General features: G+C 40.0%; 1 protein-coding gene and 1 pseudogene across 2 annotated transcripts in view; one reads left to right on the top strand and one right to left on the bottom strand.

Annotated features, from left to right (window-relative positions):
- The window catches only part of PLEKHM1 (pleckstrin homology and RUN domain containing M1), a 38,914-nt gene extending 36,671 nt beyond the window's left edge, over nt 1-2,243 (bottom strand). The window contains exon 1 of one of the 2 annotated variants that reach the window (XM_074261016.1): nt 2,116-2,243. The gene's annotated coding sequence lies outside the window, so the exon portion shown is untranslated. The remainder of the gene's footprint in view (nt 1-2,115) is intronic. The other variant, XM_074261017.1, reaches the window with a different exon arrangement.
- Nucleotides 2,244-2,944: 701 nt separating this feature from the next.
- LOC141540801 (dynein light chain Tctex-type 3 pseudogene) lies at nt 2,945-11,969 on the top strand (annotated as a pseudogene).
- Nucleotides 11,970-12,510: the final 541 nt, after the last annotated feature.

The raw sequence follows: 12,510 nt of genomic DNA, 5'->3' as shown, positions 1-12,510 counted from the left end.
TCCTTGCCAAATCCATTGTCCTTTCCCCAATGCTCCCCCCCCCCCAACCCTCTCTGAAAATCCTTAAAAGTGTTGACCATCTCCTCCTGGATACTTTTTCCTCTGACTTTCTGCTCTCTTGGTTCTCTTTTACTTGTCTGACAGTTCCCTTTCTGTACATCATATGAATCTATCTGCGGAACTTTTATCTAAGTCAAGTCCACTTAACTATGGGTGTACGTTTTCTTTTTTCTTTACATTTACCTGATGACCTTTCCATTCACATAAATTTAATTATCATCCACATGCAGATGAATATCAGGATACTGCCTATTACTGGACATTTTTAACTGGATCTCGAATTCAACACTTTCAAAACAGAATTTTTTCTCTTTCCTCTCAAAACTACTTCTCTTTTAGGAGGCAGCAGTGGGTGGTACAGTGGATAGGGCACTGGCTCTGGAGTCAGGAGGATCTGCGTTCACTTCAGGGCGCAGACACCTGGCTAAGTCACTTAATCCCAACTACCTCACCAAAAACAAACAGAACAACTCTTTGGAGCTGTCCTACTATCTTCCCTTCAAGTCACAAAGATGTGCAATCTCACTGCCATGTTTCTGTTTATGCTTAGTCATTTCATAGCTATCTGAGTCTTCATGACCTCCTTTGGTATTTCTTTGGCAAAGGACCTGTCCTTCTCCAGCTCATATGACATTAGAGGAAACTGAGGCAAAGGGGCTTAAGTGACCTGCCCGTCTTACACAGCTGCCTAGTGTCTGTGGCCAGATTCGGGAGGGTGCAGGCCTGCCACTTTAGCTGCCCCAAGACCTAGATCCGGCATCCTCATTCATCCCTCACAGCCAATCAGCCAACAAGATCTGTCTCGGCTCAACATCTCGGGCATAACGTCTCTTCCCACTCTCACACACACCACGCAAGTTTAGCCCCATCACCTCCTGCTTGCTTCGGTAGCACCTCTTAGCTCCTGTCCATGTCACCGTCTCTCCTCTCCGCTCTGTTGCCAAAGCGCAGGACTGAGCCCACAACAGCTCCCCAAGCCCCTCAAGTTCTTTGTCTCCTTATACCTAGGATCACCTAGACACCCAGGGCGGCGTTTCACTTTCTTTACAATCTGGACTCTGGCGTTAATGACAGCTAACATTTATATGTACTACAGGAATCCTTCGGGGAAAAGTGCTCATATGATCCATAAGAAAGACAAGGAAACGGAAATTAATTGACTTGTCCAGGTTCATACAGACAGTATCTGGGGAAGACCAGTGCTGGAGATCCCATTCTACCCCCCCATGGCCATTAACTTTTCCCCAAACTTCCCCTTACTGTGGGGGCCTCCTCCGTATCCCGGCCATCCGCGCTCCAGACCTGAGGATCCCCCTCCACTTCTCACCATCCCGCCGGTTACCCCATTCCACCACCCTACAGTTGAACCGTAAGGGCCTTCTTCGCGCATGTTCCATCGTTCATCGGCGGCCTCTGCGCGGCCCTTCCTCATGCCTGACAGCTCTCACCTCAGCCTCCAGGAATGCTTTTCTCAGGGATGGCTCAAGCTCCAGCTTCCACAGGAGGCCTTCGTCCCTTCCCGCCCCCCCCCCCCCACGCTAGAACCCGAGATGCACAAGCAAAACTCCCTCCGAGGCGGCCTGGCTTCTGCCCGCAGTGTCCTCAGGACAGATTAGTAAGTGTCTGGGCAGTGAGACTTCCGAATGGGAAGGCGGAGAGGAGGCCCACGGGCTGGTGCGGTGACAGGGGGTGGGAGGGCGTCTACAAGAGACACTTCAGCGGGCAGTGGGGGCGGGGGAGACAGGAGGGCTACGAGAGGGGAAAGATGTGGGAACAGGGGCGCCGAGAGCTTAGGAAAACTGAGGCGGGGGGGTCGGGGTGGGGAGGGCTCGGGCAGCACGGCCGGGGTAGCAGTCACGGAGGGGGCGTGGTAGCGGCTGGAGATGGGAAGGGAGCTAGGGCAGGGAGACGCAGGAATGAGAAGGGGGTCCGGGACGGGGGCCTCGGAGACAAGCGGGGACTGGAGGGCTTTGATGGCCACTGTCTGGTGGGGCTGGACCCGGTCTGAGCTCCCTCTGTCCCCCGACCACAACCTCACTCGGACCCCAGACTCACCTCAGCGGCAGAAGATCAGTAGAACTTCTTCCACCTTCTATCCTTTTGATTATGACCGGAAGCTGCGGCCTCCCGGCCAGTGAAAACAGGAAGCTGCCCCAACCGAGCTGACATCGCGTCAGCCAGACGTAATCTCCACCCCCTATTCCGCGCAGCCAATCCCTGGGTGCGGAGTCCTATTGGGGGTGGGGTCTGCGGCTCCGGAGGCCTCACGTGGAGAGGGTCAGCGCCAGCCAGCCTGGGCCAGAGAGTTGTTTTCCTAATGTTGTGTCAGCTCCTCCCCTGAGAGACCTTCCGGAAAGGGGTCTCCAGACCTTCTGCTACTGCGAACGGCTTCTGTATCTGCGAATGGCTGCCGTCCCTTTCTCTCTCAGGACCGCGACGCCCTGTGGAGGGCGCTAGACCCGGAACCACCTTAATTTTAAGTTGCAATTCCTTACAGAAGCAGCCAGTGGAGCCACCCACGGGCTGACTCTCAACATCTCAGCAAGCATTTATTAAGCGCCTACTGTCTGCCAAGTACTGTGGGATACAAAAAAAAGCCAAACACAAAACAAGCAGGCTGTTCTCTTAGGTCCCAATCAAGTGGGGGAGTCAGAATACTATGTATAAGGAAGATATAGACAGGGCAAAATCGAGATAACCCCCAAGGAGGCAGCTTTAAAGGTTTTTAACCCTCTTTTTGTAATTGTAAGTTTTTTTTGTAATTTATAAATATAATACATATAATACAATAAATTGTAATTTATAAAGAAAAAAAACTTGTCAGGCGCAGTCCAGTAGAACCAGTGCCTCTTGCGCCTGTGAAGACCTTGGAACCCTGCTCACGATGGGCGCTCTTGACAATCTGGGTCTTTCTGTTCCAGAGTTTTCTTTTGTGAGGGCGAACGAGACGGTCTTCGCCGGAGTTCTCACCTCCCCTTTAATGACGGACCGGCGCAGTCTCAGGTGAACGGCCCAGCCCTAGGCTTTCACGGCGCACCGCCGAGCTTTCTCACCGTAACTGCCCAGAGAAACCCCAGGACCCGATCAGTGCTGTCATTAACAATTCACAAAATACTTCTCCGGAAGCTACGTCTCTCCAGCCATACATCCGAATACTGGAGAAAAAACACAAGAGCAAGGTCTAACAATCTGTAGATGAAAAACAGCTCGTTTTTATCCGCAGAAACTTCTATTACCTTGCTTTACGGCCCTTTTATTATTGTCTGTAAAAGGGATGATAGGCTCTCAGGAGAACAGTGCCCAGGTCCTATTTATAGAACCCACAAATGGTGGGTTTGGGGGCTACAATTTCTAATGCGTCCTGGAAGGAATCTGGATTGCACTAAAATTTCCTTATCTTGATGAGGGGGTGAAAAAAAGAGAGGAAGACCACGAAGAATTACCATTCCTTATCCTCACAACCAGAAAGGCTAATATTACTTCCATATTGTTGTTTGTCTTTCACTTTCAAAGACAACCAATGACTACGGCATAGAGTGATGTCTTGACTTGCTCAGATTTGTGAGCAGATTTGCAAAAGTCTGTTCAAGTCCAGTGGCAAGACAAAAGTCAAGATGACTGTTGATGGCGTGCAGTGCAGGATATGGCTGATGTCTTCCATGTTTTGTTTTGTTTTTTTAATTTAATTTTATAATTAAAAAAAATTTTGACAGTATATATGCATGAGTAATTTTTTTTTTTTATAACATTATCCCTTGTAATCATTTTTTCCAAATTTTCCCCTCCCTCCCTCTACTCCCTCCCCTAGATGACAGGCTATCCCAGACATTTTACATGTGTTACAGTATAACCTAGATACAATACATGTGTGTAAATACCATTTTCTTGTTGCACGTTAAGTATTGGATTCCGAAGGTGTAAGTAACCTGGGTAGATAGACAGTAGTGCAGACATCATCTATGTGTGTGATCCTGGGCAAGTCACCTTCATTTGAAAAATGGAGATTACAATAACATCTGTTTCCTAGGATTGTTATAAGAAGCAAATTAGATTTGTAAAATACTCTCCAAAAAGCATTATTGTTTTTGTGGTTCCTTCATTTTCAGACCTGATTCTCCATGACCCCATTTGGGTTTTTTAAAATAGTTCATATATATATTAAATGCTAGTCAATGTGCACTGACTAACCTCTGCTGGGATATATATATATATATGATTTGGTCAAATTATAATTAACTACATAATTACTAAGTTTACTACACTTTGTAGAATATAGAAAGCAAGGAGAATGTTTTATCTTTATAATTATGCATAATTTTAATATATATATTGATAAATGACCAGCCTATCTCATTTTCAAGATTTAACGAAGCTGAAGCCTAGGAAATTAAAGCAGTCAGTAGTTACTTCTTTCTGGCCTCTAGAATGATTTTGAGGAAAGTGTTGTATAAACATAAACCGCTATTCCATTTTAGGCAGTCACCAGGAACCCAATAAACTTCTGGAGAACAACTTCCCTTGCTCAAATTGCATGCCTAAATATCACAAAAGCATGCATGTGGTCACATAGTCATTAGATGAGATTGTGGACAGTTCAGTTTCCACTATTGTTAAACTACTCAGCACATTCATTCTCATTCAATCAACACTCTTTGGGTGCCTACTTTAGGCAATGGTATCATTGTGTTACAAAAATAATAAAAGGTCTTCTATTTCATACTGTTTTTAAATTGTAGACAAAAATAAAATGACTAATGAATTCATGAGAGCAAAAGAGATTTTACCAAGGAAATTTATCAACATTTCCTGTCCACAACCACCACAGTGTGCATCCCTATGGACCTGCTCATGACTGATATATTCAAAATTGCTTGGTAATATGCTTCTCTTAGACGGATTCATTTTTATTTTCACTAACATCAATAAATATAAATTTCAATAAATCAGAACAGAAAGGAAAATTATAAATGAAAGTGTGAATTTGTTAACATAAGGTTTTTAAATTTGACATATATTTTTTTTAAACTTGCTTGCATATATTGCCTTCTGAACTTTCTTTATATTCACAGATGTTTCACTGACATTTTTCCTTTTCCTTCTCTTTGCAAAATAATCACTACTCACCAACTTCCCTCCCCATATCTCCTCTTTTCCCCTACCCCAAATAAAAGCCCTCCTTGGCAATAAATTGTATAAAAAAAAATACAGTGGTTCTCTCTGAAAATATTTGCCTCATTATACACCTATTCCATCATCTCTCTGCCAAGAGATGGGAGGCAGGCTTCATCATTTCATAAAATGTGATAATATCCTATTATATTTAAAGACCATAATTTGATGATTAGTATATTTATAAAAGGCTCTTGGTCCCTTTGTCTATCAGAGTCCAGATATTTCTCATTATGCTAGGGTCACCTAACATGGGTCTATAATCTGAATAAAGTTGACTTCTTGAGCTAATTTCACTCATTGCTACATTTCCCAAAATAAAACCAAAACTAGAGTTCAAGGTTGATGGAGAGGCAGAAATATCCATTTTTCTGTTAGTGAATGTTCCTTTGTTGATGTTTATGCTATCAATAAAACCCTATAGATAAGGACTGGGGGTGTGATTGTATTTGTTCCTTAAGATCCAGTCCTGGGAAGATAAAACATGCTTAGAAATAAAATGTGTTGCAAAACTGGGTGGAGAGTACCAAAGAGATACTTGCAAATTGCCCTTAGAGTCAAAATAAGAAACATCTTCCAGCTTGGGAGATCAAGGAAGGCTTCATAGGGAAGGGAAGATGGCATTTGAGGTGCACCTTGAATCATGGAAAGGATTTTGACAGGCAGAAATGAGGAAAGGGAGCATCCTAGACAGAAGGAACATTAGCAAAGAGGTAGGAAAGCCCAGGTTAGTTCTGGGACCTGCAAGTATTTCCCTTTTGACTAATACTAATATGTGTGAGGTAGGAACAGGAAATAAAGCTGAAAAGGTAAATTATAGCCAGATTATGGAGGGCCTTAAATGTCAGACTGAGGAGTTTGGTCTTTATTTAATAGGTAAAGAAATATTAAGAGACACAATCCATTCCTAATAGTTGCTTTTCATCTGTAATAGGACTGATTCTAATCTTTGTTCATTTAGTCTTAGATACTACCAATCCCTTCCTAACCCCCTTGGAGTGCTCATCTCTCCCCAATACTCCCGTGTCCCTCAGTCTTCTGATCTGGGTAAGGAAGGGCTTCCTTCCTTCCTTCCTTAATTTTACCAAAGACAAAAGACTGAAAGTTGATACTTAAGGCAAAAATGACAAAAGTGGGTATAAAACTTAAATAATCACATTTTAAAAGTTTTTGAATTATTAGCTCTTTTTACACTCTCATGATATCTGCTAGAGATAAGATCAAACCCGTTTCTCTCAAACAGCACTTACTATGTGCTTAGTACTAGGTACTTGTGAAGACCAAGGTAACACCCTGGATACCTTAGAATCAGCCAGAGTCAGAATAAACAAAAGTCCTTGGTCTTTAGGGATAGAAGTGAAGGAAATGGACACAGGATCTCTGTGACTTTCTTCTTCCTCGTCCACTAAAGTGACTCTGGCTTGTTTTACTCCACCCCCAATCCCTCCCCACAATTCTCTGTATACACCAAAAGATTGAGCCTGCACAGAATAGTGGGAAGGACCATTTTCCAAGCATAGGCTAATAGAGTATTGTCCAATCAGTAATTAGCCTTAAGTGCTCGGTTGTCCCACCTTAGTGCATCAACTCAGAGTTTCAGCCCTTTAGGTACTGACCGTGTGCTAAACACTTTGCAATAATTATTTCATTTGATTTTCACAGCCACCCTAGAGGTAAATATTATGATCCCCATTTTATACCTGAGGAAATGGAGGTAAGCAAAAATTAAGTGACTCGCCCCAAATCACACATCTAGTAAATAAATATTTGAATCTGGATTTGAACTGGTGACCTTGCTGTTTTCAGCGGCAGATGTGACATCGCTTCCCGAGGAAGCTCCTGCAGGAATGGTCCTCCCCCAGGAATGGTCCTCCCCCAAAGTCAGTTCTTGTTCCTCAGGCATTGACTCTGGCTCCATAATCCTCATCTCTAGAGTTCTGGAATGTGCATTCTTTTAAACTTTCCAAGATGGAGACTCCACTCTTCTCTTGGAGAAAAGGAATTAATGCAAGGTCATATCACTGGGTGCTATGGGAGAAGGAATCCGGCCATCAGAAACAGAACAGGTGGAAGGAGGGCTGCCCAAGAAAGGTGGTGGACGCTGGCTAGCCTCCACCACACATTAGTCCAGAAAATCCTAGGTTACTCCTGTGCAGTTGAAGAACCCTCCGGTGAGCAGGGACGAAGACTGCAGCCTTTGGGAAAATCTTGCCCAAGAGCACTAACTAACTAGTTAATTATTTCATTACTAAGCCTACAATACTTTGCAGTATGCAGAAAGCAAGGGGAGTTTACAAGTGTAGATGGATATAGCTATGGCAGCACTACCACATATATCTCTTCCATATTATCTGTCACCCAGCAGTACATCATAGTCTATTTGGAACTATCAAAAAATGAAGTATACATGAATATATCCAACAGGGAATTCTACTGAAGAATGCATTTTCTTAAATAGTAATTTGAATTAAAGGTTTGTCTCTGACATGTAGTGACTTTTATTTAAACCAAACCAAAATTCCTTTATATATACTAATCAACTGCTAAACTATTGGGAGAAACTTGTTGGGCAAGACCCAACTGATGATCAGGTTCTCAAACAACTCAATTTCTCATTAACAATATTATTCTGAGGCTGATTTCAGAAAAACTTGGAAAGACAACTTGAATTGTTGATGCTAAGTGAAGTGGGCAAAACTAAGAGAACATTGTACTTACAACAATATATTAGAGTACGACATGATCAGTGGATTTGGCTCTTTTCAACAATGAGGTGATTTAAAGCAATTCCAGTAGATTTATGATGGGAAGTGCCATCCATAACCAGAGAGAGAATTATGAAGACTGAATGTGGGCCAAAGACTAGGGTTTTTTTGGTTTATTTTTTGCTGAGGCAATTGGGGTTAAGTGACTTGCCCAGGGTCACAAAACCAGGAAGTATTAAGTGTCTGAGGTCATATTTGAACTTGGGTCCTCCTGAATTCAGAGCTGGTGTTCTATCCACTGTGCTACCTAGCTGCCCCCAAAGCCTAGTATTTTCATTTTTGTTGTTGTTAGCTTGGTTTTTTAATTTCTTTTGATCTGATTTTTAAAAAAATTTTGCTTAACCCAACAAATATGAAAATATCTTTAACAGAATTGTATACATTTAACCTATATCATGTTGTTTGCTGTCTTAGAGGGAAGAAGGAGAGGGAGAAAATTTTTGAACACAAGGTTTTGTGAGGGTAAATGTTGAAAACTATCTTTGCATGTATTTGGAAAAATAAAATGCCATTAAAAAAGGATTTAAGGAAAAAAATATTGCTTTGGGAGATGCAGGGATAGGGGATGAGATGGAGTCAAGATGGCAGAATGAAAGTGATTTTGCCTTAGCTCTTTCAGATCCTTCCCTACAATGACTGATAAAGAAAACCAGGCATCAGAAAGTCGAGAAAAAGTATTGATCCAAAGCCACTCCTAATACATGCTTTTGTAGAGGTGGGGGATGTCCACCAGTGTTATATGATGCACATATTTTCAAACTTTTTCAATATATTTATCAGTTGTGCTAATTTCCTTTTTTGTTATATGGGATGCCCTATGAGGCTAAAGGGATTGGAGGAGGGACACTGTGACAAACTCTGGTGGGGCAAAAACAAAATACAATAATTAACACTTAATTTTTAATATTGTTCCAGCTTAGTTCTGTCTGGCTTTTACACAAATCAAACCCATGGTGCTGGGAGATTCCCAAGCAACTGGTTCATTCGGTACTGGTGTTATTGGGATCTTCTATTGCTTTAATAACATTTTTTTGGTTATAATTATGTACCAGCTGGACTGGACATTTGAATAAGACTCCTTTTTGGTGGAGAAAATGATTAGTCAACATTGTGAACCTCTGCGAATAGTATAGTTAGCGCTAAGAAATAGATCTTTTTGCTTTTGAATTGTAAATTCAAAAGAAAACATATGCAGTTCTAGACTTTCTTCAAGAATAGATCCCCAGAAAGAGAGAAAAGGATTGGGGAAGAATTTGAGGTGGAGCATGGACAATATCTTGAGCATGTCCTTGATTTCTCCAGACACTTTGGAGAATTCCTCCTTAGTTGAAATCAGGGATTCCCTTTTGAGTGAGCTAAAATCTCTTCAATCCCAGTGGAAAAAAAATTATTTAATTAAAGTTGTCTGGTATATTTTAATCTGTATAATTTCTTTGATTTCCATTTGTTAACAGCTTGGATAAAAGAGTTTATTTGCTATTCACTATTTATAACAGTCTTTTTGTAAACAGCATTTAGTGGAGAGTCAAATCTTCAAATATAATTTGGGATACTCCTTTCACATTAAGACATTATGACAGAAAAATAATCTCAAACCAAAAACCATTTCCCCCAGATTGGCAATAAATTTTTTGGGGGATGGCAGCTAGATATAATCCAGTATCACCTTTCTGAAGAGAGAACAGAATGGGTCAGCCTCAGAAACTCAATTTCCTGTTCCTTTCCAAGAAACAAACAAAACATCCTTTAGAGAGGAGGATATTCCTGTAAATGGAATTAAGGCAAACCTATTTGGATACATGTATCACCTATATAGGCAAGACAGACATTCTATGCTATATTGTGGCTCTCATGGTGTCCCCATGATCCTGAATTCAGCTCTATCATGGTTTATAATGAGATTGAAAAAAAAAAAAGAGTTTTTATAGCTATTTAAGGGGCCAGTGTAGTCTTGTTGTTAGGGGAGATGTTACACATATACATTTATAAATTAATAAAAGGTGTCTTTTATTTATTCCTCTTAGTCATATAGAGTGGTTTTTAGTGTAGTCTAGTCATTCAGTTTTTCCATGTCAATTAACTTAATTTTCCTTTGGCCCCAACAGAACTTTATAGAAAAAAGGTAATCAATCAAGATTGATGAGTTTTATTTGACATAGCAGAGGTACCTTACACTTGTTAATGATGTCTATATTGTATAATTTGATAAACTCTCCAAGGCTCATAAGCAACATGGAAATACGCCTTCTAATGGACACTTATACAGTGTCTGAGATGGGACATCAGTCCCATAAGGAAATGTTTGGTACCCAATATGAAAATTGCTTTTATTTTCTGGTCATTTGCATTTTTAGGTGGTCCATAACTAACTCTCTCATATAGAATTGAAAGTCTTTTTTTTTTTTTTTTTTTTTTTTTTTTTTTTTTTTTTTTTTTTTTTTAGTGGAGGAATACTGATAAAAATGGCTCAAGAAGAAATACTGCCTTTGAGATAAAATGTTGAGGTGAGACATAGATTGTTCTGAGAAGCTGAAAGAGAATTGATCCTCAGATAAATATATTGAAGAGATGCTTTTTGGAGACAAGAATCCATTATTGAGGAAGCATAAATAAAACTTTTGTTTGGAGATCATGGGAAGATTATACAAGAAAACGGAATCTTTTCAGTTTCATATCATGTTAGACATCAGACTCACTTCTTTTAGGGCATTAAGAGATAGAGGAAGGGTTAGAGATGACCAGAGGAAGAGAAAAGCAGAAGGGAAACCTCAGTTTAGGAAGAATCAGGGAAAGAAAGTTTTTGTTTTGTTTACTGAAAAAAGAAATAGGAAATTGATCAAAGTTAACAAGGAGAATCTACAGCTATTATTCTGGGAATCCTAATATTTGAAGAACTGATTAGGAGAAGGCTGCATGGCTCTAACACTATATTTATAGATTGAGAAGGAAACACTTCTCAGAGCCTCTGAGCTTATCTGAAGAATTTGGCAATATTTCAAAGTAAGGAAATTGCTTATCATGGAAAAGGAATAAAACTGTTTCAGCACCATTGAAAGGTAACTGTGTTATGACAGTTTGTTGCTGCTCTAGTGTCCCTTGAGTAACAGAGAAATGGGTTTTTTATTTAGTAGAAGGGGAGTAGAGTGAGAAGTGTTTTTGCCCAGCTGGGGTCATATGATACTCTTTTTTAGAAAATACAAAAAAAAAAAGTATGCTGTCCAAGAGTTGTGAATTGCATTTTGCACAATGGATTTCCCTACTTATGTGCCTATTAGATTTCTTCTGTGTGTGTCCATTATCCTTTGCAGATACTGTAAGCATTGGTTGTGAGAAGGTGAGCCAAAATTATTCATGGATTATTGTTATTTTTTTGCTGAGGCAATTGGAGTTAAATGACTTGCCCAGGGTCACACAGCTAGGAAGCATTATGTATCTGAGGTCTGATTTGAACTCAGGTCCTTCTGACTTCAGGGCTGGTGTTCTATCTACTGCATCACTTAGCTGCCCCCTGGACTATTATATTTTGATTATTGCTGATCTTGCTTTCTATTAAACAGCTGTTAAGATTATCCTTTCTCTTGCTTTATTATTTAGCAATTATGTTTGAGTCAACAGTGTTTGAGTGACCATCATAGAGGAATATCAATCCCAGCATGATGAGATTGGTTTCAATGCTAAGGAAGCACACAATATTGTGAAAGAGTATGCAGATGCTATATTGGACAGTGTGGATTATAATCAGAATGTCAACCAATGGACAGCAGCTACAGTGGAACAATCTTTAACACATTTGGTAAAGTTAGGGAAAATATATAGAGAGTTCCTTGTGCAGTGATGCAGAAGAGTGGATCTGGTTTATATAAAGCCAACTCATGTTTTGGGGATACTATATCTGATGAAACCTGTACCATAAATTGGGACAATCAAACTATGAACTGTATCATCAATATTTTTGCCATTGCTATTATTCTGTAACTAAATGGAAATATTGTACCAGTGCCTTTAACATAAGAAATTATTAAAATATTCTTGAATAAAACTATTCAGAATATTAATTATCTTATTTCACTAGAAGTGAAAGTTTGCAATTGGCCTAAGAGTAGTAAAAACTGATTGTAACTAACTAATCTTAGAGCTCAAAGCATATTTTTCATAGTGAGAAAAATATCAAACCCAGAAAAAGAAGACATTAGAATGTCTAAATACTATATTTATATTTGTACCAGCCTTCCGTTAACACTATGTATCCAGGGAGATGGAGGAATTAAGTTTGGGGTAATAAAGTTTTCTTGGATTGGAAAAATAGAATTCTACCTATATAAATCTGTATAAATTAACTCAAATTCTTAGTTCAATAATCATCAGTGCCTCGTTTAGTCATACATGCAAAATGTTATACATATTGTATGTTTTTTACCAAATACTTTTACATAACTAGAATTAACATTTTAAAAAAGGCAATTATTTGATGATTTGTTGCCTTTTATTTCAAAATTCCAAGTTGACAATTGAACAA

The sequence above is a fragment of the Sminthopsis crassicaudata genome, chromosome 4 (genome assembly GCF_048593235.1).
Source record: "Sminthopsis crassicaudata isolate SCR6 chromosome 4, ASM4859323v1, whole genome shotgun sequence".
Taxonomy (NCBI): domain Eukaryota; kingdom Metazoa; phylum Chordata; class Mammalia; order Dasyuromorphia; family Dasyuridae; genus Sminthopsis; species Sminthopsis crassicaudata.
This window is presented reverse-complemented; position numbering and strand designations above follow the sequence as displayed.